The sequence below is a fragment of the Chelonoidis abingdonii genome, chromosome 13 (assembly GCF_003597395.2).
Source record: "Chelonoidis abingdonii isolate Lonesome George chromosome 13, CheloAbing_2.0, whole genome shotgun sequence".
In the NCBI taxonomy this organism is placed as follows: domain Eukaryota; kingdom Metazoa; phylum Chordata; order Testudines; family Testudinidae; genus Chelonoidis; species Chelonoidis abingdonii.
Genome location: NC_133781.1, coordinates 22,512,930 through 22,540,195, shown reverse-complemented (window position 1 = coordinate 22,540,195; position 27,266 = coordinate 22,512,930). Strand labels below are relative to the sequence as shown.

At 42.7% G+C, this 27,266-nt stretch overlaps 2 protein-coding genes across 2 annotated transcripts in view; one reads left to right on the top strand and one right to left on the bottom strand.

Moving 5' to 3' along the window:
• PCTP (phosphatidylcholine transfer protein) overlaps nt 1-27,266 on the bottom strand; it is an 83,999-nt gene that overhangs the window by 52,377 nt on the left and 4,356 nt on the right. The gene's annotated exons all lie outside the window — the stretch shown is intronic.
• MMD (monocyte to macrophage differentiation associated) overlaps nt 17,618-27,266 on the top strand; it is a 139,751-nt gene continuing 130,102 nt past the window's right edge. Inside the window, exon 1 of the mRNA XM_032805603.2 lies at nt 17,618-17,806. The gene's annotated coding sequence lies outside the window, so the exon portion shown is untranslated. The remainder of the gene's footprint in view (nt 17,807-27,266) is intronic.

Genomic DNA, 27,266 nt, shown 5'->3' with positions numbered 1-27,266 from the left:
CTACACTCAGGTCAACTCATGCAGAAAAATGATAAACGACAAAAGCAACATATTACCTGTGGGTGAACACTTTTCACAAAGCAATCACTCTATATCTGACTTATCAGTCCTCATCCTCAAAGGAAACCTGCACAAAACTTTCAAAAGACAAGCCTGAGAGCTTAAGTTCATAACTTTGCCAGACACTAAAAACCACGGTCTTAATGAAAACACTGGATTTATGGTTTATTACAACAATCTATAACTCACTAAACATCCTACCCCACTTTTTTCTTTCTTTCCTTTCCCCCTGAATGGAGAGATGTTAACTGGCTACTTCACCTTGAACTGTCTTTTGAAATGTGTGTTAAATACTTATGCTCAACTATTTGTTCCACCTTGTATTTAGCTGTGACAAGAATACACTTCCCAGGCCTGAAGAATTGTGTAAGCGTGAAAGCTTGTCTATCTCACCAACAGAAGCTGGTCCAATAAAACATATTACCTCACCTACCTTGTGTCTCTAATATCTTTGGACCAACTCAGCTACACAACCACTGCATACACATCCCTAACTGACAGTAGACCTGTGTGCAGACCAACCTTTATAGATAAGAATACATAGACAGGGCAGAAATTGTTGCTTAAACTGCAGCATCAATTTGAATTTTAGGCTCTTATTGAGATAATTAATATCACTATTAACGCAACTGAGAACCGATCACCTCTTTCATGTGAGGGTAATTGAAATCCTAGGGTGCTAGCCAATGCATCTAAAGATTTCCTATGGGAAGATTTGCATTTCTGTTTCACAAAACACCTTTCATCTGTTGATTCAGTTCATGCTCCAGTGCTTTGTGCAGTAAAAGCCCAAAACTGTATAAAACCATCTTAAAAATATGGCTCTGTAGGGACTATATTGATGCTCTGATTTTATATGGAATATCTACACCATATGTAAGAATATGGAAAGATACTGTAGCTTTAAAAGTGTATGTAGATTGCCCAGCTGGAGAAAATAAATTGTAAACAAGACTTTATCTTCCATAAACTGTTAAAGACACATTGGGCCAGATCACCCACTGGTGTAAATCAGCTCAACTCCAATGAATTTAATGAAGCTTCACCATTTACACCAGCTTAAGATCTGCTCCCTCTTTTCCACTGTTCCATCTCCCAACCGCCCCTCCACCCCCAATCACTAGAGTCATTCCATCATAATATGTTTAATGTGCTACGATCATGTAATAACCACCCTGGCTAGGTGAATTCATTACAATCAGCATACGGCTCTTTGAAACTCACAAAGAACGTCCCAGGTTCTAGTGAAATAGACACATGGCCGCAGCTAAACTGCAGTTTAATTTCCAAGAGTCAGAGCCACTTTATACAGTAAAACAATTAACAGCCTTTTTTTTTTTTTTTTTTTTTTTTTAAAAGGCCACCAGTGCTCGGCCCAGCCATGCTACCTTTCAGTCTAAGGTCCCAGGTTTGTGAATTGAGTTAACAGCTTTCCTGGAAAACTGGCCCATGACATTATTTCCTTGTGAACTCCATCCACCTGTCATGTTAGTGCTTGGTGCAGTGCCAGCACTGGCAGGAAATAATAGGCAGCAGGATACCGGTGTGTGTCAGTGGCCCTGACCCTCCCATTCCTGAACATGAATAAGTTTCGAGCTTGCAAGGCGTCACAGCGGATTGGCTTCTGGGCCCACAGAAAAGTATGGGTGGATGCACAGCTATTAAAATAACATCCAGCCGGCTGGGTCACAGAAACCACAGTCTGGGAAGAGACAATGGTGCATTATCTCTGGCTATTACTGTAATGCAGCTCTTTGTTCTTTTGCCTGCCCTCTCACAGGCAGGGAGTTATACAACGGCTAGTTAAAACAAGACCAAAAATACTAATTTCTGATCCATCAGAGTCTGAATTAGCTAAAATTCTCAATGACAAGCCTAAAAACTGCAGCTAACAATTTCCATCATTAAGATCCAGTTTTCCAGCAGATGAAGAAATATATCAAACGCGGTGAAACACAAAAACAAAACAAAAAACCCCTTACAACTAGAAATTGTTTTCAGACCCATTATTTTCTATTTTATAGCTGTTAGACGAAAGGGTTATCAATCTGGTAACTTAAACTGTACCAGTACAACAGATGTCATTGATAGCTTTAATATTTTCCTGGGAGAAATGAAAGCCATCCTGCAAAGGAGATTTAGGACCAGATTGTGGTTTCGAAGCTGCAGCTGTTGCTGGAGCGTGGTTCAGGGAATGCTATAGGAGAGGCCAAGGAAGGAATTGCTACTAGAGACAGCATGCTGCAGAAGCAGCTCTCCAGCCCTTTCAGTGTGCGCACTGCAGTGTGCATTCTTCCATGCTTGGCCAGCGCTGCTATGCCTCACTGGCAAGCTAGCGTCTGTCAGGCCAGGGGGCTAACAGGGAACAGTGCCCAATGGGTTTAGACAAAGTCCTTTCACAAGGCAGCAGGAATGCTCTTTGTGCTTTCTTTCCCTGTGTAGAGCAGGGCACTATCTGCGTTCTTCTGTAACAACTCCCCAGTGTGGCACCCCAGAGCCCTAAGACCAGAAAGCTGGAGCACACAGCCAAATGGTCCAAACTGTCCTCCGATTTGAGGTGCCACAGTAGGTGGGTGCCTGACTTCGGATACCTTGAAGGTTTTTCAGAAGAGTCTTCTGAGCACCAGCCCTCTGAGGATCAGGCCTCTATAAAGGCTTCTCATTCTGGCATCCAAAAGTCACAAGTCACTTTGGAAAATCTTGAGCCCTCAGATGCTGAATAAAAACAACATGCTCCCCTGGTTACACAGTGGAGCAAACAGCCTAGCCTAGTAACTCTAATAATTGAAATGTACAACAGTGCTACGGAAAAAAGAACCCTCATTTCCGGGGCTGGTGGATGGGAGCCAGAAGACGCGCTAGAATGGCATGCTGGGATTGCAGCTGAAAGGAAACTCTTTGTTTGTAAGCAAGCAATCATCCTCATCCTCCCTCTTTTAGCCTAGCTGATCCCACAGTCCCTCCTCTGGCAAAATTCCTGTTCACTTTCAATGAGATTTCTGCCCAAAGGAATCCAGTGGCAATAGCTTTCCCTGTGCTCCTAGAATCGTGCCAGCCTCTCATCTCAAAGCTGCCAAACCACCTGGAACTAACCCAGGAGAGTTTCATGCTCAACTTTTATGGATCCACCACCCCACAACATGACTTGAAAAGCAAAGCAAAACTTTTTACCGTCTCCCAACAGGCGTGACATTTCTGAGATTAGGTTTCTTAGTTTCATAACAAAACCTATGACTGCTGGTCGCACTGTAGGTCTTCTGAGCTGAATCAATCTTTGCAAGCCCGCCCCATCCCTTGTGCAATCAACTAGATTTACTTCTCATTTAAAACAAGGTTCATAATAGCCCCAGAAGAGTGCAGTCTCCCAAGAAAGAAGGAAAAGGCAACTGTCAGCTAGTTTAAAAATATTGTTAGTATTGCTTTAAATCTTGAGGTGATTGAAGGTCACATGATCAGAGGAAGACTTTACAGAAGATCTGAAGTTCTAATGCAGTGGATATTCACCTTCCATGACGGACTCTCCTCCATACCCACAGAGAAGTGCTGTCTAGCAACCAAGAGGTTCCCCTCTGCTGTGTTTAGGTCTCCATGGCCTTTTGGTTGAGGTTGAAGGCAGAAAGAGGCAGGCAGGCACTGGGCCTGAACTGCAGTGCCTTCTCCTGAAAACCCATCAGATTTCCCATGACAGTCTGCCGAGGAATTAGTAGGGCTTCACTCCCACTGGGAATCCAGGCCACACACAGCTAGAAGGGGCCCCAGAGTGGTGAAGGTGCCATTGCAGCAGTACAGAGGCAAGAGCGGTCCATGCAGACCTGGGAAAATTAGTAGAGGGGATCAGATGTGGTTCCTCCATCCCATATTCCTCTTGTGCAGGCAATGTGCAGGGATCTCTAGGACTTACACCTCACTGAGTTTCCGTGCCCATCCAGTCCATTCCTCTGACTTCCTCTTTGGAAGGCATTATCTGCTGTGTCATAGCAAGGTACCTCACTGTTACTTATCAGTGCTCCAATTTAATAAGCTGCCTCTAACCAGGAAAGTAGCTTACCCATCTCTACAACTCACAAGGCTTAAGCAAACATGTCTGTTCCATCAAACTGGATGTAATGAACCTGAAACCTAAAACAAAATGGATTGAGAAAAAGTTAACCCAAAAACCCATACAAGCTGAAACTGACAAGTTTTGCATTGCTCTATATCTTGCTGTTAGGGTTATAGAGGTGCTGCTCCTCACGCAATGGCAGAGCAAAGATCTCTGACAATTTCCAATTACTTAGCTCAAGAGAAGAGCCTATTGTTTTAGAACACTTTGGACCAGATCTCTCATTGGTGCAAACTGATGTTGTTCCTTTGGGGTCAATGAAACTATGCCAATTTACCAGGGCCGGCTCTAGCCATTTCGCCACCCCAAGCATGGCGGCATGCCACGGGGAGCGCTCTGCCGCTCGCCGGTCCCGTGGCTCCAGTGGACCTCCTGCAGGTGTGCCTGCGGATGCTCCACTGGAGCCGCAGGACCAGTGGACCCTCCGAAGGCACGCCTGTGGGCAGGGCCGACTCCAGGCCCCAGCATGCCAAGCGCGTGCTTGGGGTGGCATGCCGCGGGAGCCGCTCTGCAGGTTGCTGGGAGGGCGGCAGGCGGCTCCGGTGGAGCATCCGCAGGCACGCCTGCGGGAGGTCCATCGGAGCTGTGGGACCAGCCGACTGGGGCCTTGGGGCGCTGGGGCCTGGAGCCGGCCCTGCAATTTACATCAGACGGGAATCTGGCCATTTAAAAAGAAAAGTAAACTTAGTTTTTCTGTTAAGTTAAATATCTGTTATCTGTATCCATCATGCAAGTAGAAAGGCCTTTCAGTCATCATTCTGGCTCATTGAAATCAGTTTGTAAATAGACATCCTGCTGTCATAGCCACTTAACTATAAATAGACAGTTTTCGTAAGAAATTCCAACGATTGGATCGATTGCTTCCTGATCTGGAAACGAAACTGGTGCAGCTAGATTATCACATGAAAAAGGGTTAATAAAATCCATGCTAGAAATAGACAGTTAAATCACCCCCTACCCTTCAACCTAATGCAGGCAAAACTGTTCGAGGCAGTGACCGTAAGATTAGAAACATCATTGGTAACATTTCAGTTGTTTGTTAGATCAGCTCCAAAGTTTTAGAAGATAAACATCTCAGTTTTTCTTTTAAAATAAAATCCTAGAAAATTAACTTCCCCCTCTACTTGCCAGCACTTAAGTCCAGAGCTCAGTCTTTGCTTTGCAATAGCTGATCACACCATAGCTATTGTGCCTTGATTACTAGGAGCCTCTTAAATCAAGGATTGTGAGATACATAAACTGAGAGCTCTCTGGCACTCTTAAGAGTATTCACACAGTGCTGACTAAAGTCCTAGCCCAGAGCGCACAGTGTGAAGTAAAGTGTCAGATAGGATCTCTGTGGCCAACCTCTTTCTTTGATTGTTCTAACATCCTGGACAGGAATAGAGGGGAATACCCCAGGACACTCAAAAATCCACTTGAATTGTCAAGTGGTTGTAAAGTGAAGAACTGCTGAGGAGAAGCACAGAGCCCTGAGTTCAGGTCTTAACAGGGAGGAAGGACAGTTTTTTCCCCCAGCTAATTGTTTTAATATATGTTTACAGGTTTTAAAATTCTGCAAATGATTTGGGGTGTTTACAAAAAACAATTTAAAAACAAATGAACATACAAACACACTACCTTGCGCAAAGTTTTTGCAGTTCTTCTTTCAAACATCTTTGGGGCATGGACAACCAAGATGTTTCCTAATGGTTAAAGCAATGTGTGGAGGGGAGTTCCAGTCAGAGGAATATCTTTCATGTTAAAGCCTTATGGAATAACTCATTCCTGGTGGAAGCTCTCCTCTTTCCTACTGCCATCAAGGGTAGAGGAAGACCTTAGTTCTGACCTGAAGTTTTCATCTATGAGATGAGACTATAGTTCAGTCTCAGCAGGAAATGAATGGGCACACAGACTATCTTCTTAACTCATGAATGAAACATCCAGGTCAGGACTGAGGGCTTGTCTGCATGGTGAGTTAGCATGCAGCTAGCCAGGGTGTGAATCTACAGGTCACCAGATTGCTGCGCACTAACTCACTGTGTGGACACTGCTACAGCAAAGTGACGGTCCTGGAGTATGGCTTAACATACTACAGACAAGCCCTGAAACACACTGGTAGACAGCTTGGAGAGGCCTGCAGCCCTGCTGCTCATGATGTCCCTGATCCATGGATAGAGCAAAGGCTTCCTTTTACTTTTGTGTAAAGCACATGTCTGAGTCAGGAGATCTGGTTTCTATGCATAGCTTTGCTAGACTTCTTGTGCGGCCTGGCTAAATCACAGTGCATATTTGCTAGCGCCAATTGTGGTGGCTGCTTTTATGCTGTGGCCACTTCTCCAATAGGAACTGGGCACATAGGCCACGAAACAGTGACTCAAAGAGGTATCATCTTTCCATCTAGTCTCACAGTTACCTTGCGTAAATAAAACATAAAAATAAAATTCCCTTGGTAATAGTGAAACTATTTGCTTTTCTGTTGAAGAATCTCTACTGTGCCTACATTGCAATGAGCTGAACCCCTTTGAATCAGAATTTGCTAATGTTTGGGTCCAGAACAGAAACCTGAACTGAATATTTTGGGCTGCCCACCTGTTTCACTCAAATACCTTAAACATCCATACATGGCAAAGAGACACACTTATGTTCACAAAACTTTGACACCCCCCGCCCCCAGCAATACCTGCTTTATACGCATTGGGACTAGAGATATATTCATCACAAGGTATGTAGGGCTACGTTCTGCTACTAGCAGCATTTCCGTGATTCTCAGTGAAGTCTGTATGAGCTGCAGCTGCACATAAAGAGCTACACACAAGAAGTTCTAGTGGTCCTACTAAATGCAAAGACAATGCTGCATATTTTTGAGTGGCATCTACTGGCCACTCTTTTATAGAGCACTCCTGCAACAGGGACAAAGGATTTCAAGTGGGAGGAGGGGTTGATGTGGGGGAGGAGAAGATGATCAGGAATTCCAATATGGTCAGTCCTTTTCTGCTGTCTGTCACTCACAAGCACATCCATAGGGTCATGGGATGGGAGGAACAGAATGAGGGCAGCCAGCTTCAGTAGTGTTACTGAGCATGCTCAGTCCATGTGACCATGCTCAGTATAAGCAAAGCCGCAGATCTGGTGGGCACATGACCTCACATGCCCCCTCATGCATTGACTCCCTGTGCAATGGTACCAAGTCAGTCTTACGCTTTCAAAAAAGTCTCCATTCATTTTAGATGCCAAATTTTAGGCATTGAAGCTGGGCAACCAAAAAGCGGAGCACATATAAATGAGGGAGCACTTCTGAAAACAAACAGACAGACAGACAAACTCAGTTTTCCCAATTGTAATATAAAACGACTGCTATTTACTGCCCTCAGACAGGAGGTTGAGGGTATTAGTTAAAGCCTCCTAAAGTACTTGGATATCCTTGGGGAAAAGGAGCCTTTTGAGTGTCGTTATTAGAACCGGTTGACATTTTTCTGACTGACCAAGGTCCCACTGGAAAATGGTGATGTGATTAAAATCTAGATGTTTTGTAGAAACAATCAATTTTGTGAAAAAAAAATCATGGGAAATTTAGAGAAGGTTGAAATGTTTCAACGTTATCATTCTGAGTTTTATGTTAATGTCACGTTTCATGTCAAAACCATAAAAAAAATCAAGAATATTTAGTTTTGCAAGAAAAGCTGAAATTTTGACCTTTTGTCTCAGTTTGGGCTGAAGCAGCGTTTCAAAATCTCAGAATTTCCCACAGGACAGGGGTCTAGCTCTCACCATTATTCCTTTGCATCTATTCACCCAGTCAATTTGCCCTGGCAGGAAAAAAAATAACCTGACCCAGGAAATGACCCACTCTGATCAATATCTATGCACACACTGTTGACACTTTGCTAAAACCCTGATTCTGACTATGTCACTCATTTCACTGAAGTAGAGTGTTGGCAGTTTCAGTTTCCCGTGGCTGAGGCAAATCTTTTGTACTTTTTCCTTTTGGTCTGTTTTCTTTTACTGGTGTTACAAGGTTTCAGAAAGACAGACATGGCAGGCCATCGGGCAAGACGTACAAAAGAACTCTAGTAAAAGTAACAACATGTACATCTGGCATATAGATTTATAAGTATGACTGTCTCAGGTCTTTGGCTGGATAGTGGTATTGTCTCCAGGTGTGGTTCATGCACGTAGTTTAACACTAGAATACTGCAAATATAACCAGCAGCAGTTTTGCAGGTTAATTTGACAGAACTCTTTCTTCTGTCTATCTGTCATTTGGAAAGGAATAAAAACCACACATTTTTGGACCTATTTGTTAGTATTTTGGTAGCAGCTAGAGGCCCCAATCAGCCCCCCATGGTGATATGCACTGTACATATATCATAATAGAACTGTTCCAGAGAGCTTACAATTTAAAACATATGGTAAGAGGCAGCAAATTGAGACCAAAAAACAAACTGGGGGGAGGGGAGAAGGCAACAGTGAAATTGTCGGATTTGCTACAGCCAGCAGCAGCAGCAGCCGCAGCCAGCCCCTGTCTAGCCTTTTTAAAGTGTAGCCAGTTTTTATCAGAACAAAGGAGAGGACAAGTAATTCAGATTAATCAACTTCCAAAGCTTGACGTGCCCCAATCTGCCCTCTGTGCGCAATTCATTATTCCCATCTTGCTCCATCATGCCGATTTTAATTGATTGGCTAGTGCTGTTTCCAGCCATAATTCAGTCACAATTCTAAACCTAAGGACCTGGCAGTATGAGCAATTTGAAAGGCCATATTGCTTGCTGAGACACTCGTCACAGTCCTCTCATCTCAGCTACTTCACTGTCTCTCTGGCTGGAACCCTGGTAACACAAGTGTGGTTTTATGGTCAAGACACTAGATGAGGGGGACTCCAGATATTTATGTTAAGTTCCTCGCTCTGCCATAGATTCCTCTTCTCTCTCTGCCTCAGTCATCCATATGTGGAGGATGAGTATTGCAAACCTACAAGGAGAAGTAGCCCTCATTTATATCTGACTGACTGTCAGTAAGAGATCATGTGTGCAGTGTATCCAGTGTAGTGTGATTTTAAGTCAGGTATAAAACCAAGGCTCTTGTCAACTATTACTGAAGAAGAATGACTTTAAAAGTCAATAATGTCCAAAAGTGTAAATAAAGAGGCTACAACGAATTTTTTTTTAATTAAGCCGAATTTAGATTAATTTTTAAGGGTGAGGTTTCAAATGCAACTCCATAATGATATTTCCCTTGGGCTAACGTAGCATGGGAACCTCAAAATAAAGGATGTCATTGATGCAAAGTTTGATATGGAAGGAAGGAAGTACCATGAAATCAAAACTCAGAACTTTCAGTTCAGAGACCTGCATGCACAAAGTCACATTCCTTGGCCACGTGAACTGTATCACAACTCAGGAGTCACAGCCATCTGACAACTGTCTTCAGGAGAAGCACTTGGGGAGGAGTATGTTAAAGTACTGGCAAGCATTTGTTAAGGGATGCTAGAATGAGTGGGATTACAAGAAGGTAATAATGTAGATGGCAGCTGATAGCCGAATTGGAGAGAAACCATCAAGACTTCTCATGAAGAAGGAATGTTTTAAGTCATTAACCATTTCCACTGTGGAGAATATTTAAAGGGATTTGAAAATCTACTAAAAAAATAGTAACGCATTCATCCAGAGTGTGGTTTTTTTCTAGTTAAAATTCTGTTTGAAAAACGTTCAAAGAAGCTGGAAACGGGGGTTAAGGTGGGGACATTTCCAGTGCAGAGCTTTCACTCTAGTATATGAATGGAGCTCACTCGCTGTATCTGCTTCCTCTACAAGTCACCCACAGTTCTGAAGACTGGAAATTGCATTTTTTCCCCAGATCTTTTTCCACTTTAGTATTTTCCCTTAGTCCTTATTTGTATTTATTTGCAATACAAAACATACATAGGCAGCCATCCCACACTCTGGTTCCCGCCCCGATATAACAATTTCATAACAAGATGATAGAACATTTTAATAAGTTTGCCAAACATGTGTCTATTGCTCAAGCATTTACATAATTAAAACCAGATTTGTTAGACGCTTGTGCTTTATTTCCAGTCTGGGTATTTCTAACGTTCACTTCCAACTCTTGGGTCTTTTTAATGCCCTTTTCTACTAAGTGAAGGATAATCTTCTCTCTCGATAGGTGGTCCACACTCCATGATCATGTCACCTCAATTTTTTCTTCAATAAGCTAAATGGGTTGAGCATCTTAACTCTCAAAGTCTGAAAACATCCCTTAGATGAAATGTTCTTTACATTATGTATGATGTAAAGTGGCGTGGCTTGTCTTTCTATCATTCACAAGGCTGACAGGGGGAAATCCTGGCCCCACTGAAGTTAACTGCAAAACTCTCATTGACTTCCATGGAGGCACGATTTCATCTACTATATTTTTTCATGTGGATACCAATGGTCTTTATAAGAGACATCAGATGTTCATGGCTGCTCTATGGCTCTGAGGAAAGGAAATTTAACAGCCTTCCAAATGTCCTTATCAAAGCAGAGAAATTGTTTCTCACATACAGTTGAAAAATTATTAAGCAATACAGATCTTACGTATATTCACTCAAGTGCCTGATCCAGTGTCCACTGCAATAAATAGGAATCCTTCCCTTGACTTGGATCAGGTCCAAAGTGTATATAAAAATAGGAAGCTCTTTTGATACAGACACTAAAAAATACAATCCATACAGATTGTTCCCATGCAGAAAATCCTTTGGGTTTTGGCCATCTATCAATCGAAAAATCCAACCTCCTGTAAAACCACAATCTAATCACACCACACACTTGGTGAAACTGTAGAACAATCACGCTTGTCGTTGCTGAAGAAAAGCCTGCTGTTAAACGTCAATCTTTCTATCACCAATAGGAAAATCAACTTCCAGACTGTTTACAAATCCAGTTTGGGGACAGCTGGGCCTGATCCCAGACAAACTTCCTCTGTGATAATTGCTAACATATCAGCACAACATGGAGATTTTGTTAATTGAACCCATAATTGGTTTAAAAATCTATCATGCATAAAGCAGTCTCCCTGCCGAGGTTTATTTTCTTATACAGATAGCAGAGGGCACTCTGGGGTACCAGTGATACTTTATTTTCATATTTACACAACCAGAATTAAATTTGACACCAACCCCCCTTATTCCCTGGACTATGTATTTGGTCTGGAAACTGTGGAATGCATTTGGTTCAGATAAAAGACATTATAGGAATTGAACGTTGGGAAATCATGATGCTTTAACCCCAGAGTCAGCCTACAATACTCAGATGCTTAAAGTTAAGCAAGTGCTTTGCTGGATCGAGGCTTAAGCAACTGCATATTACATCCAAATAAAACAGGAGTCTCAAACTCAATTTACTTTAGGGCCAGGGCCAGTCCTCAAATCGTCCCAGTAGGCCAATAATGTCACTGAAGATGGAGTTCAGAAAAGAAAACGTTTATTTTTTATTTCTAATTTCTTAGAAACAATAAAACTGTCGTGCAACTTTCTACAATTCTTTGCCTGCCAGAGAGTTTTTAGTGTTTACCAGACACCTGGCAATGCTTCAGTTCTGTCACTTTGATGATGTTTGACCTCAGTGACTAAGCAGTGGAAACCTTCAGGATTGCAGCAAGGTGTGCATCAGATAGTTGTGTTTGGTATTTTGACTTGTTTATATTCACCGTGGAAAAAAGTGACGCTGCCTCCATGGCTGACTCTGCCTGGCGACTAGTGATGGTATCTCTATCCCTCTCCCCCAGCTAATGGGAGCTGCAGGGGGCAGGACCTGCAGCAGACATTGCTGGCAGCATGTGTCTCTCGTCCACAGGCCACAGTGAGGAGGTTCTCGGGTCGCAGATGGCCTGCAGGCTGGGACTTTGAGACCCCTGAAATAAAACCTGTCCTGATGCTCATACCTTCATCATTTAGTGATAGGATACCATAACCAGTCATGCAGACAAGAGAGAATAGTTTTGGTTATACATTTAAGATATATACTGAATTACAGATCAGATATTTTTCAGTTAAACCTTCTAATTCAAGGGTGGACCACAACATATTTTCCCCCATTGGCTACAAAACGAATTGGCATAGGATTAGAATATTGTTTCCAAACTAATGTGAGTGCACTCTCATCTTCTGCCCTCCGAGGAAGATTTGGAGAGTCTCCATATGTGTTTTGAAATTCCTGGACCAGAATAAGCCATCAAAAATATTTTGCAACATGTGGGTTTTATGATAATGGGGAAGAGAGGGCGTTCAGTTTGGATTTTAAAAAAAAGATTTCATGTTCGGCTTCCCAGACTTCCCATAGCTGTGGAAGTCAGACTGATTTTTTTTATTCCATTATTCGCAGTCTCTTCAAGAATCTTTCATCTGAAGACTTGAGTATTATTACATATTTCTTGTTACTAAGCCCAAGCAATAATCAATTTTGTCTGTGTTCAATGAGCAGTTGTGAACTGGAAAATAATCTAAAATTAAATGTAACATGTTCCCTGGTACAGAAAACAACTAATCAATAAGATCTTTCCATAACAGAGAATTCCTATTCCAGGATCACTAGAAATGTACAGGAGTATTGTACAGTAGTAGGCAATCAGCTTTGATGTCAATAGTTAACTCTGCCATACCTTTTCATCACATTGTAGGATTAGACCTCCATGTTGCATTCTTTAAATACCATAGTACTGCTCTCCAGGTTGCACTGTAAATCTTGTATCTACAATGTACATCTCTCCCTGAGACTTGTGTAGCCAGGATCATGGATTGATGCAGAAGTATTTGGAGGTAAAACACATCCTGAAAATGTTTCGGAGAGGACTAGATCTTGTACAACAATCATATATCAGAGAAATGTGAATGTAACCAACTCTCCTGCTGACCTTTATTTTACTGTATCTGTTTATTTAAAACAGGAAAAATAAGCCCTTTGAGTTAGTTAATACCTTAGGTAACTAAAATATACCCAGCCAGCCCCAATTCCTGACCACTTCCTTGTTTACCTTGCTTCTTGGCCAGGAGCATTTCACGTGTATATTTTTCAATTCAAGACCCTATCCTTGGTCACTAAAACCAGAGATGAGGCTCCCAAGTTACTTAGCCATTTTTGAAAAAATTCCTTGTGCCACATAAATAGACAAGTTCATATAATGCTCCAACATTTAGACATACCAAAATCCTGATCTACTGCTATTCAAATCATTTGGACAAACTCTGAAGTAGATCATCATCAAGAGGTTCAAAGGCAAGTAGAATGCTCCACTGAGTCAAGAGTGCTATGCTATGTTACATTACAACTGGATCGGATCCAATGTTTTTCATTTAAAATCCCTTGCAAAGATTGGGGTGGGGTGAGAAACAAAATGTTAACTATAATGAACTTATTTTAAGCAAATAAGTGTACTCTTGTATGGCTCCGCTTTCAAAGAAAGATGAGGAAGTTCTGGTGGACTAGACATATAGTGCCAACCCATAGGAGCAAACAGAACACCAGTCTCCACTAGGACCGTCTGAGCTTGGACTTCTGCATCCTCACTATCGGCACCAGGACTGTTATTATGGATGTAAGCTGGAGGGCATCTACATTAGGTGAGCCTAGAGGGAGAGATTACAATGGACAACTAACTGACTTTTCAACTGCTTAGCAAACTAAAGCAATAAAGTGAGTTTGCTCATCTGGAACAATGTCAAACTTGCAATCTTTGTGCTCTTGAGCATAAATATTTTATTTTCTATTTCTAAAGTACTCAGCATTTAAATGATGAATGAGCTTTATTTCCACTTTGTAATAGCATCTGTGAATGCAAACCTTCCAATGATTAGTTTGGATACTTGGGGAAGTACACTCTTTAACAAGGATTTATTCTACTGAGGTGCTTATAACCTGCTTTTTCAGAGGTTTTGAGTGGACACAACTATTGACTTCAGTAGGAAGTCAGCACTACTGAGAGATCAGGTCACCACATCACACTGGGATGAAGTACCTTACAAATATCTAGGGTCTCCATTCTGCAAACCCTTCAGTAGTCTTATGCAAATAATTTCCTTAAGACTAATCATGATAGTTAGGGTGGCAGGATCAGTAGATCTTTTCTATTATCCATCCTTCCAGTGTTTCCTACTCTGTGGGTGAGGACTTTCCTTCCCATTGCCATCCTTAGTTTTCAAGCTAGATAGAACATATGCTTGTACAAGATGTTCTCTGTAGTGTCCTTTCTGCATATCTCTGAAACTGTATGTGGGACAGATTAATGTGTTGTTTAATAATTAACCAGGGCATCATTCTCACAAGGTATCACAAGGCAAATGTGAAGGTTTAGGATGGGATTTCTAGTACTTACATGTGTTAGGAGCATAAACACATTGCAAGTTGATGAGCTTTGGGCTCCAAAGTCACAAAGGGCCAGATTTGTTAAACATAGGTGCCTAAAGACACCTATTTCCTGTTAATAGTTTACCTTGAAAATGCCTGGAAAAATATGCCCCTTGGGCAACTTTAGGGTCCATTGGATCTAATAGGTATGAGAGCTGGGGCAGCGAGGGGGAAGAAAAATCAATTGACTTAGAACAGCTGAGGGCTTTTCAAGGTCCTAATATTCCAGATTTGTTCCAGTGTAAGCGGGTAAAAAAAATGAAATTTTTATTAAACTTCTATTGCTCCCAGGGAGAGGTGAATATCACACAGAACTAATTACCCTTCAGTATACTCAGGCAGAGGACTCATTGTCATGAGTCCTCTTAGAAAGGTTGGGGAACAGAATAAAGGCCAGCATGCACTGACCTGGAAGTAATAGATCTCAGAATCCATTGGTTTAATATTCAGTGTAGATGATTAGTAGCAGCCCAGGGTAAATCCTGCAGATAAGCTACTGTGTATTCTGTACAACATTCCTTGAACTCTTCTAAAACCTCCATTCATCACAAATCCATTTGGCTTTCACAGGGATCCAGCTGCCTTCCAGGTTAATGGCCATCTGAGGAGACAGAATACCAAGTATGAGGCAGCAGTTTGCTCAGGAGATAGCTTCATTTAAAGCAACATTTATTCATTTCTCCCACATAAGCTAGCAGAAAGAACAGAGAAGTCATTTGCAGTTCCTGTTTGCAACTAGGAGGTTGAAAAGGAACAGATCATCAAACAAGGCATGAGAAGAATGATGCAGGGAGACTAAAGCTAAGTTCTGCCCTTGACTTCAGGGAGTGATTCACACTAACATCTGTGGACATGTCTACACTGCACACTAAGTCCCGGCACTGGCTCAAGTTGGTGCCTAAGCCCCCCTGTAATCCACACACAAATCAGTCTGACTTGGGTCACCAAAGCTCAGGACCCAGGTTCTAGGACCTTGCTAAGGGGAAGATTCAGAGCCTGAGTCCAACTGGGACTCAGGTCCAAGCCCTGTCATTTTGCAGTGTGGACGCAGTTCACACCACAGACACAAGTCAGGTCTGTATAGTGCAGTATGGATGCATTAGCATGGTTAGGTGACCCAGGTCCAGCAATTGTAAGCCCATGTTTACATTGCAGTATGGACATTCAAGTTTGGGCTTGGAAATGCTGAGTTCCCAAGCAAGAGTCCCACAGACCTGGGTTTCCAAGGCTGAATTTATACTAGTTGTGCTTATAACAACGTGTAAAGGAGAAAATATGGCATCTCCACAGTGACTATGCAGGCTCCACAGGCAAGAGAACGGCTGCTGAGTAGAAGGAAGATTTGGGAATCTCAAGGGGAGTTCCATAACCCTCCACACTGCAGAGTCTAGTTTGTGGTTCTGTGGCAGTTGTGTGTGTGGGCACACACCTCTGTAACAGGAAGGAGAAGGGAAGAAATTTTAACCTCAGGCTAGGAATTGATAGTGGGGCTTGGGAAGTGGGGTTAGTTGGTAGAAGGAGGGAGCAGGCAGTGCAAAGCATGTGGAAAACTGTTCTGAGCAGTAGTTAGGGATTCCCCTTGAGCTGGGGATACTCTAGGGTGGGTTAGGGTATGTGCCTACTTCCATTAATCCTGGACCAACAAAGTGGGTCCTAGGGAACGATTCCAGTTGATGTAATTGCTCCAAGTTACACCAGGGGCTGAACAAGCCCCAAAGAGCAAGGATGCAGAAAATGAAGTTGGGCTAGACCTGAGCCTTTGGTCCTTCATACACAGCTTACCATCACTGACCAGACTGGAGAATAGGTTACACGTCTATACCAAGGATGGAGTGGGACTCAGCTATGCCATTCATCAGAGAGAATGTCTATAGGATAGTAACTGTTTCACAGTTGCTCTCTCTTAGTGTTACACTGAAATTAATGAAGTGCACAATACATTCAGCAGCACTAGCTATGTGGATTCATATACAGCACCCGCCATTGATATATCTTGGCACAAACCAAATGTGTTCTATCTGGAAAGCTTCAGAGTCATCAACTAGCTGAAGCCAGGACAAATGCTGCTTTTAATTATACCTGTTCTTTCCCCCTCACCCTAACAGGAGTCAATGAGATTAGTTCTGTTACTTTCACTTCCTGCCAGGTAGCTACAGCATTAGTATTATTCTGTCTTCCCCTGTCATTAGCTAAGTAGCCCGTCAACAGCTGATATAGCCACTACTTACACAAATGGAATTTGGTAGCTGGGTAGAATCCTCAAGCTTTCACAGCTGTGCATCAGCTATGATCTCTACTGACAGGATCACATGGATATCCTTTCTGCAGGTGTCTGTCACAGCTCTAGCATACACTTCAGCAGTCCCTTCAGTCTGACAGATGGAAGTGAACGCGGAATTCCAAGTACAAAACATTTCGCTGGTGCAGCTGTGATAAAAGATATACACGAGCTGACATTTTGTGTGCACTACAACCTGAAAGGGTCTAAGAAGAAAAAGGACTGTGATAAAGTGGAAGGAATGCAAAGTTCCCTTTCTGAATTACCCTAAATCCGGGTCCTAGAAACCAGAACAGATGCAGAGTAATTACTGCTGACTCAAGCTGACAGGCTGATCATGCTAGCCTTGAACAGAAGCTAACTGGGGCTGAGCATTGCTCTGAGACAAAGAAGAGCCTACAGGTAATCTTAGGACCAACCATGCTTTGGAAAAAAAGCCTAAATGTGTGGTTTATGTTCTATTGCTTGAGTTATTAATAAAGCCAAACCTCAAGAAGGGAAAAGTGGGGTTGATTCCCCTTTTACTTTCATCAGTGCATAAGTGCTGGAACTAGGGGTGCTAGGGGTGCTACAGCATCCCCTGACTTGAAGTGGTTGCCATTATATATAGGGTTTACAGTTTGTCACTCCTGCATCAGGATAGCTTTGCTGAAATCAAAGGACTTGCACCAGAGCACAACTGGTGCAAATTGGAGGCAAATCAAACCGCGTGTGCATAGCCTCTGTTCCAACCAGGGAGGAAACTTCACATACTTGCATGGTTTGCAGCTACTTAACCTTTGCAAAGAATGTTTTAGACAAAGGCAGCCAAAATATTTCAGTGCATAGTTAACAACTATCTACCACCTTTACTACATTGAGGAAATGGAATATGGGGGTGAAAGGAAGAGCTTTATTTGCTGTTGAAAGTGTTAGATTCAGTGTGGTAGACAACATGCAGAAATATGAAGTCATTTCCAGAAAACACAGCTGTTCTCTGTGGGCTATGTTCTTCATCTGACTAAGGTGTGTGATAACATCTCTTTGGCAGATTCTGATGATTTAACTGCGTATATAATAGTAATAATGTCATGAAGAACTATTGAACTTTGGAGGCAACTTTTTCTGCTTTATAGTTGTACTATTTGTTTTGCTTGTACGTAGCTTTACTAGACATGCTCAAAAATTTGTACTTTTTATTTCAGCTCAGTGTGAAAGGGTTGGGGGGACCCATCTCCTTTAGCGCATAGGAGCAGAGTATGTGTCACTTGAGTCTATATCTCTGTAATGTCAATGTATTAGCTCTGTTTCATGGGGCAGTATGGCCTAATGGCCAGAGTCAATATATCCCCTCTCTTGGCAGGGCAGTAAGGCCTCAGTGGATTCACCCCAGTTTGTTGGGCTGACTTTGGTTTCCAGACCTTGCACTGTATCTGCCCCTGTTAGCAGGGAAGTCCAGCACAGGGGTCAGAGTCAATAGGTTGGCCCCTCTTAGCAGGGCAGTAGGGCCTCGTGGCCAAAGTCAGTTAGAACCAGCCCAACTGGCAGGGTAGTAAGGGCTAGTGCTCAAAATCCATGGATTCATCCCTGTTCACAGGGCATTCTGGCCCAGTGGCCATAGTCGCTGGATTCATCCCTGTTTGCGGGGCAATAAGGCCATGCAGCCAAGTGGCCTCATTCAGGGAAGGGGGCCACCATGCCCAGAAAGGGGAGTAGTGGCAGCCCGAGTAGGGGGGCCTGGGCCCTCCCTCTCCACCAGGCCCCAGCCCAAGTAGTGGCAGAAGCATATGCCCCTGAATTAGTGGAAGGGCAGGTCCAACTGAAACATGCTGACTCAATGTTCTGGTTCTCTAACTGGGCCACTATCTGTTTCCCTTGGGTTGCTTCCTACTGTGTTTCTCACTGCTGCAGTCTGAGCAGCTCAGCTGCCTCTGGATTCCTCAGGCTGCGCTGTCCCTGGCAACTCCGGACTCTGTGGGTAGCCTGGTGTCTGCCTGGGTTGCGGTGTCTCTGGCTCCCATGGCCTCTGGCTTCGACTGATCCTTGGGTGGAGCCAGCAGCTTGTGTCCTTCCTCTCCAGCAATCAGCCCCAACTGAGCTAAGCTGCTCCCTTTTATACTGGTGCATTGAGGCATGCCCAATAGGGTTTAGGGGACATGGCTTCCTCAGCCCACAATGTAGTGTTAACCCTTGCCAATCCAATGCGGGGTGAGAGTGCCCTGTCACACTCTGCTAAAAGCAGAATCCCCACATAGGAGTACTTCAGTAAATGGATGTTTTGCCCTTAAAGACATGGGATTTGATATGTTTTCTATCACTTGAAGTCTTATAAACAAGATGAAGCCTAACAGATATGCTCTAGCTCAGCCATAAGGTCACTGGCATGATGCAGAAATTACTGGGCAAGATTTTGTGGTCTCTGTTATGCAGGGGTCAGACTAGATTATTATAATGGTCTCTTACAGTGTAGGAAAGTGTACCAAAAATTCATGGGGATTTAGCATTTGGGATAATGTTTTCCAGAGTGTCTCATCTCAGTTACACAGTGGAATCCCACTCTTATTAGTCCACCTAAAATTAGTCAGTCTTGTACTGTTGAGCAGCACACATTTTCAAAAAAGGGAACATTTTCATTACTATGTTAAATGAATGAGCCGGAGGATTTTATTTAAACTCTTATGTTAAAATATGTCAGCCGCCACCACCACCACCGATTGATCTATGAAAGGCAGAACCACATTCAGCTCTCTGTGAGGTCTGCTGTACTGTATATAAACCCCCAAGGAATCCAAACACAGTCAGCCTGTTAGACTGCGTGTGTGGGAAAACTCCTCTGTGGTCCAGTCAGTTAGGTCAGCAGACATCAGGCATGGCAGCACTGCAGCAACTGTAGCAAAAGCGTCCAATCAAGAGAGAGAAAGTAACAGCTTTAGGAATGAAAATGTACTGAGCCTTCTTGAACATAAGTACCTCAGTCATTTTCATGGGGACCAATAGGAATTTCCCTGATTTCATCCACTTGTTTGGATCCAAAAGCATCTAAACCAACAAAACAAAAACACAGACAACTTTGTTGCACAGTGTAATTGAGAGCACACGCCACTGTAGGCAATAAGGTTACACGGTTATAGCACAGTAGATTTGGCATTTCATGGTTAAAGTGCTGATCAGTTTATGAAAATCCCTGTGTGCATGCTGCTTGAGTAGTCAACATGGTCATTTGCAATTGGCCATTGTCTGATGCTTCGTACCTCAACTTGCAGAAGAGCTGATTTAGAACTATTTGCGATACAAAGGACATAAGGTTCTTGGGCAAGAAAAGCTGTTTTGATACACATATATTCTATTGCTAAAGCAAGCTTTCCCCCAAATGTAGCTTCAGTCCCATCACAATTTTGCAACTGGTTTGGACTTAGCTGATTGGTCAGCACATTTTTTTTTCCCTGGCATCCTGGTCCCTTTTATGTTTGGAAGCACAGTGAGGATATGATGTTGTGGGGCCCTGGGTGATCACAGATTCCTGATATAATTAGACACTCTGAGATGCAACAATTTCAAAGAATTATACTTTACATCATATTTCTTGCACATAATGTCACTAGGAACACTTCCTTTCCCTGGAAGTAATAAAACAAAACCTGCTTGAGGATTTAACTGTGCTTTCCATTGGGGTCTCTAAGAACTAGACATCTGAGTCACGTCCAAAGTTCTTAGTGAAACAATTAATCCTCTGACTCCCCACTCTACAGTACAAGCCTATTCAAAGCTAGGACCAACCTTTTAAAAGATGAATTCATTTTCATGCATTCTTAAGGGACAACCAACCGAGCTAGTGCAAAAAGGCAAATCTATTTGTGTTGAGTAATATTTGGAAAAAAAGCCTTCTAAAATATGGGAAATTGAGATTACAACTAATTTCAAAGAAAATTGACATCTGAAATGATTGAGCTCATTCTCCTGAGCCACTGTTGTAATTAAAAGGGGGTGTTTTGTGACATAAAAAAGTGTTTTTTTATGCACTGTAAAATATTTCTACTACACGTCTTGAAACAAAGGACCTACCAGCAATCAGCTGAGGAATCTCAATTAGAGCTATCTGGGGCAGGGGCAAGGCCAGAAAATTAGCACCAATCATGTGTTTGCTTCACTAGCATCTGAAGTTTCTTTAATATAACAACATACCATGACAAATCCATAGGGGGAAGTTATGGCAGAACAATTTATTGCAAGATCTGGGCACAGCTGACTTCTCTACATGTAATCTATCAATGGCCTTCAGGCAATGAAAGACCCCTTTTACACAAAAAGAGTCCTCCAGCAACATAGAAGATGGAGTTTTCTAAGATACTGCTGGCCCATTCAGGGCTTATGATGACATGTCCATGCTCATCTGCATCAACAAATTACCCTGGAATTACATTATCATTCTTTCAATTACTTTATTCTAAAAGGCCAAATACATGGGTATCTTGGTTATATGATATTTATAAAGTAACATGCAGATATACAGTTAAATAACAGGTTTCAGAGTAGTAGCCGTGTTAGTCTGTATCTGCATAAAAGAATAGGAGTACTCATGGCACCTTAGAGACTAACAAATTTATTGTAGCATAAGCTTTCATGGGCTACAGCTCACTTCATCAGGTGCGTGTAGTGGAAAATACAGAAGGAAGAGAATATATCTCACACACACACACACACACACACACAGGGAACGTGATACAATGGGTGTTACCATACACATTATAAGGAGAGTGATGAGTTAAAGTGAGCTGTTGTCAGCAGGAGAGAAAAATAACTGTTTGTAGTGGTAATGACAAGGAGATATAAGGAACTGGGGAGGGGAGAAGAAAAGCACGGGGAAATAGTTTTTCTTTAATGGCCCATCCACTCCCAGTCTTTATTGGTTAAGGGCCAGATTTTTAAAGCTATGTAGTTGCCTAACTCCCACTGAAGTCAAAAGTTAAAAGTTTGACCCTTAGTAATCACACTTGAAAGTACCAAGTAATTCAGAAACAAGTGATATAAAAGGAAGTTTGGGGAATTACAGAATTCAGATGTATAACCCATCACTAACAATTGTTATAATTAATATAAATTAAAAGTTATCTGGAGTACTCTGTGTTTAGATTAGAGGTTGGTGAATCATTTAAACCATTTTTCCAATCGATTATGCTATTTGTCTGAACAGGTTGGAATTCTTATTTGAAATTTTCCAAGTCATTTGGGCCACAATGGAAGTTAGGAGTCTAAACGGCTTTGTAGATCTGGGCATTGGTGGCTATAGCTCTTCATATCTCATGGTGTGGTTCTTTTTCCAGAGCGCATAAGCATGACTCATCAGGCCAGTTTCAGCTTTGCCCTGCACTTTGTGTATTCATTTACACCAATATGTAGCAAGTGCAGAGCAAATATACTTCCATTCTGACCTGGCCCATGGCATCTGGTTTGAAGACTCACAGTTGTGAGCTCAAAGGATGTTTTTCATGAATATTCACTTAACATTTTCTGGTTTCTCACTCATTTAGCAATTCACTAGAATGTTTGTGAAAAGCCAAATGAAACATGCACGCACAAAATGGCTGTAGAAGAGGAAGCGAGTTTCAAAGTGGAATGAATATAAATGGAATGTATTTTGCATTATTCACTCAGCTCTACTTTAGATGAGATTATAGAATCCAAAGAGAACTGCATATGACCCAACACACCATTCTAGTGGTCCTGGTGGTGCAGGACAAAGAAAATGGCAGTATCTCGTACAGACAATGTCTCAATAAATACAGATTGCCATAGACCAGGGCTTTGAGGCTGTGGTTATTCAAAAGAGTATCCAGAGTGAAATCTGTCATTTTTTACAAGTGAATCTTTTGCAATGAAAAACAGTGGCAGCCACATTAAAGATCCAAATGTGGGAGTTATGAGCATTTAGTCATCATTCTTGACACAGAAAGGAATTCTTTGGTATTAATAATGCAAAAGTAGCAAAATGCAAAAGTAGTTCAATAACTGGAGATAAAATGATCCTGCCAACTCATTTTTGCATCCTGCATAGCCACATATCAGTAACCCCATACAACTGAAACAACTTCTCCCTGAAATAACATGAGTCAGCAAGTCTGTTATTCTAGCTGGACTTGTTTGTCACAATTTTTGTTACCCACACTGGACCATCAAGTGTAGAACTACCCAATCTCCCTCTCGGACTTTGGAGGGTCAGATCCTCATCTGGATCTAAGATTTGTTACTTGGGCCTCTTGATTGATAGGTTTCATATTACTCCCCCTTCTCCACACACCCTATTATAGAGCTTGATCCAAAGCTCATTCATGTCATTGGGCGTTTCCCCACTGCCTTCAATGGGCTTTGGACCAGGCCCATAGATGGTAGAGACTTACCGCAGTTTGAAAGCCTATAGAGTCATAGAAATGTAGGGCTGGAAGGGCCTATGTTAGAAGTGTAACCCAGTTCAGGATGACGGGCAGAACCTGTTACACATACGGATCCGTATGCTTCTCACTGTGAGCTTCTCTTTGTTTGTCCTATTCGTGACTCCCCTTCAGAATGTTACACAAGTTTCCAGCACATGATTAGCCTCTCATGAAGAGTGGTTTGTTTCTTGATTTAAAAAAATAATAAAATAAATAAACATAAAAATAAAAATCTCTGCTCTGCCTTGTCAGACAGACAAAGAAATTTTAATGATTCAACGGGGGTGGGGGAGAGGAAGAGTGGATTCTGAACTAACTGGGCACATCCTTACTGCTGAGAGACTGTACTGCATGTTCAGTAGCATGAGTTGGCTCAAAATTATCCCAGCAGGAAGCGTATAATGAAAAGATTATTGAGCAAGAAAGATTTAAACTAAAGTCATTTTAGATGGAACAGCTGGCTTTGTTTTTAATTTGTGCTATCAAGAAAAGAAGAAAGGAAATTCTCTCTCTTTTCATGTAGAGGACATTAACAACCTCCAGGTGCTTAATCATAATCATTTTATTGCTCACTTAACACATCCAGATCTATAGTGTCTTTTGTTGAAAAATTTCAAAGCTCATTACAAATCTTCTCTGATGTTCCGAGGGTTGTTGCTATGTGTGAAGACCTATTTTGAAAAAGCTTCTCTTGTAGAGTACCAAGCACTTATTTGGGTGTTTTCTCTTTGTGGTTTTGTGTGGGTAATACAGGAGACAATGTCATCTCTGAGGTTTACCTGCAGACTTCTCATCCAGTGCCGAAGAGGTACAAATAATTGCAAGCTCAGTGTATCGCTCAGAGACATCTAGCGCCCTGAATGCACCTACAAGCCACATAGTTAACCATCTAGAGCCTATAAAATTCACCTGCCATCATAGGAGCTGACTCCATGGGTGCTCTAGGGTTGGAGCACCCATGGAAAAAAATAGTGGGTGTTCAGCACCCACTGGTGGCCTCGTCGATCAGCTCCTCCCTCATCCCCCCAGCACCTCGCCCACTGGTAATCAGCTGTTCAGCAGTGTGCAGGAGGTGCTGGGCAGAAGGGAAAGGAGCAGGGCAGGAACAGGTGGGGGAGAAGGTGGAATAGGGCAGAGTGGGGGCAGGGCCTGGGACTTCCCCGAGGAAGTCTATGCCTATGCCTGCAATTATCTGCACTCAGGAAGGTGGGGAGGGGGAAGTTGATTTGATGATGGTTTGCTGAAAATCCATTCTCAACGAGTCTCTTTCTGCACAAGGTTAAATAGCCCATGTGATGCCCAAATCCAACAGAAAGATGCTACTTTAGAAGTCATCTTTCATCCAAAGTATTATGCATCTCTGCCTATGTAATAGCTTCATGAAGGTTCATTCTGATGCTAAAAAACTTGGAGCCAGATCCTGAGCTGGTGTAAACTGGCCCAAGTCCATTGTAGCCAACTGAAGTACACCAATTTTCACCAGCTGAGGATCTCCCCTATAGTGTATATACATTAAGCTCCAAAAGCCTTGAGGTACTGAAGACTGAAAGCTAAGAAATAATTAGATATCTCTTCTTGCCAAAACCAAAAAATATTTTGGCAACTGCTTGCTATGACAAGACACATGCAGCTGGTTCTTTGTTTCCACACTGTATACAGGCTTAAATGGCATATATAATGGGGAGAGACATCGTAGGTTTGTAACTTTAGACTGTGGCAGATTTCCTAGGAGCTACTCAGTACCTGGCCAGGTCAGGTCCAAAGTCAACAAAAGCAGCTACACATCACTTCAGCATTGATGAAAGGCTACAGGAAGGCTTTTTCTAATGCACCCTTTTACAGAGGCTCAGAGCAAGAAGATACACTACTTAATTGGGACATTGGTTGTCATCCTTGCACAGAAGTACAAATGTCAACCCCAATTAAAAATAGACATTTTCCCATATTGCTAGTTGCAGTGACATTACGCACATCCATAACTTTACTGTAATTGACATTAAAGCGGTATTGAATTTTCATGTAGTAGAATTCACATGAGAAACAAAACACAAAACCTAGGTTGGTATTTTCATAAGCAAAATTCAATTTTACAATAGCCATTTGAGAAATTGTCAGACTAATCACTTTAATGGTTGTTTAAGTGACAGTGATTGTCACTTAAAGGTGCACATGCACCTTAAGAATAATGCAAGACCTAGTGAGTAGGAGCTGCAGGACACTGTTTAAGGGAAATACACGAGCCCACAATGTGATACACATGACTCCTGAGCCTGTACAGTGTCTCATTGACTTCAGTGAGTCTTTGCCCTCATCACATTGCAGGACTGAGACTTTTACTAGTTCATAGTGCTGAGGTACCATAGCAAATCTGTTACAAAGGGAAACACATGGACACTAAGACTATAAAAAGGTTTTCTGAAAAATGGAAATACTTGCTCCAGTGGGCTGCTGGTTTTCTATAGAGTACGCTTGGGAGCTGAGAGTGTTTGGCTTTTTTTAAACTGACTTTGTTTTAAACTTTGAGGTCTGGTGAGGGCAACCCCTAGATTCAGGGGGGATAAAAAGAAATGATACAACACCAAGAGAGATCTCTAACACACACATACATCACATTCAGGCCCCACAACATTGCAAGACGTCAGGGTAGATCACCTTTTAAGATTTCAGTCAAGATTCCTGCAGTACCCTAAAAAAACAGCCCACCCAAGCCACTACTATTGAGTAAATAAAACTAGGTTTTGTTTGCTTTGAAAGAAAGGCTGAGGACTTCCTAAAACAGGAGCATATGGATTTGTTTACTGGCCAAGTTGTTTATTGTACTAATTTCAATATTTTTCTTAAAGGAGGAAGTGAGCTGCAAGTCCCGATAAACATTGTATAATAGATGGTGCTAGGAAGGAGCTGCTAATCAAAAATCCATCTGAATGTACACAAAGACTTAACTGAGTGTCTGTTGAATACACTAGACCAATTAATTCCACATCAAGTACTGAAAGCCATTCTAGTACTTTGGGTAATAAGGAGCATCCACTCCTGTTTATAAACACGTGTATATACTACAGTAGTTAAAAGTTAGCAATTCTAGTCATTGTAATGTTGTTCTCAGCAATGTAGGCTCACTTTGTAACTCAGTGTATTGGCTCCAAAGACAACGTTCAATGGCAAGTTGTATGAGATTGCAGCCTGTATGAGAACGCACCCTTGTAGAGCAAACTTCTGACCTAACAGATCACTCAAAAGTGCACCTAGTGGCAGGCAAGACAGTCCTACTGTTGTTAAGGGGATGCTCAGGAATAACCGTTGCAGGATTGTGCCCATATATAGAAGTGCTGGCCGCGGCTCGGCCCTCTCCAGGGTGGTGGGGAGCCACACCGGCTCACTGCACACTGCTGAGATTTGGAGAATTAGTCCAGTTGCGGGAGTCTTTCCTGACGGCCCTTGCGGTAACTGGAATAAGCACCGTAAGCCCAGGCCCTGGGTCAGGGCATGGCAACAATGAGTCAGGTGCTCAGGCAGGGCTGAGCAATGACAGTACAGTAGGAGCAACAAACCCAGGCCCAGAGTCAGGGCAGGGCAGCAAGGAGTCAGACACTCAGCCAGGGCTGAGCAATAACAGTAGGCCCAAGCCTCCAAGGCCTGGGATAGGGGGAGACGGCCACCCACAAGGGGGGACACAGGCCCACCCACTCCACTGCATCCCAGCCCGGGGCCTAGCAGCGGCAGATGACCCACTGCTGCGTCGGTGGGGATCCCAGCCACAACACACTGATATGGGCTCTGGCAGTGCTGCAGCCAGACTAGGGTCGGCTGCCCCCAGGCTACTTCTGGACTCCGCCTCTTGTGGTACCTGAGTCATGGTGGTGTCCTCCAGGCGGGTCCAGCACCATGGGTTCCTCGGAGTAGCGGGTGCAGGGCTGGCCCAGCCAATCCTGGCAGGCACCTTGGGCCGTAGGGGTTTCCCAATCGCAGGCTAGACTGGAAGCATCTGGCCTCCGCGCTGGCTAGGGTCCTACTGAGTTCTGAGGGCGAGCCTTTATACTTCCAGGTTGCCACCTGAC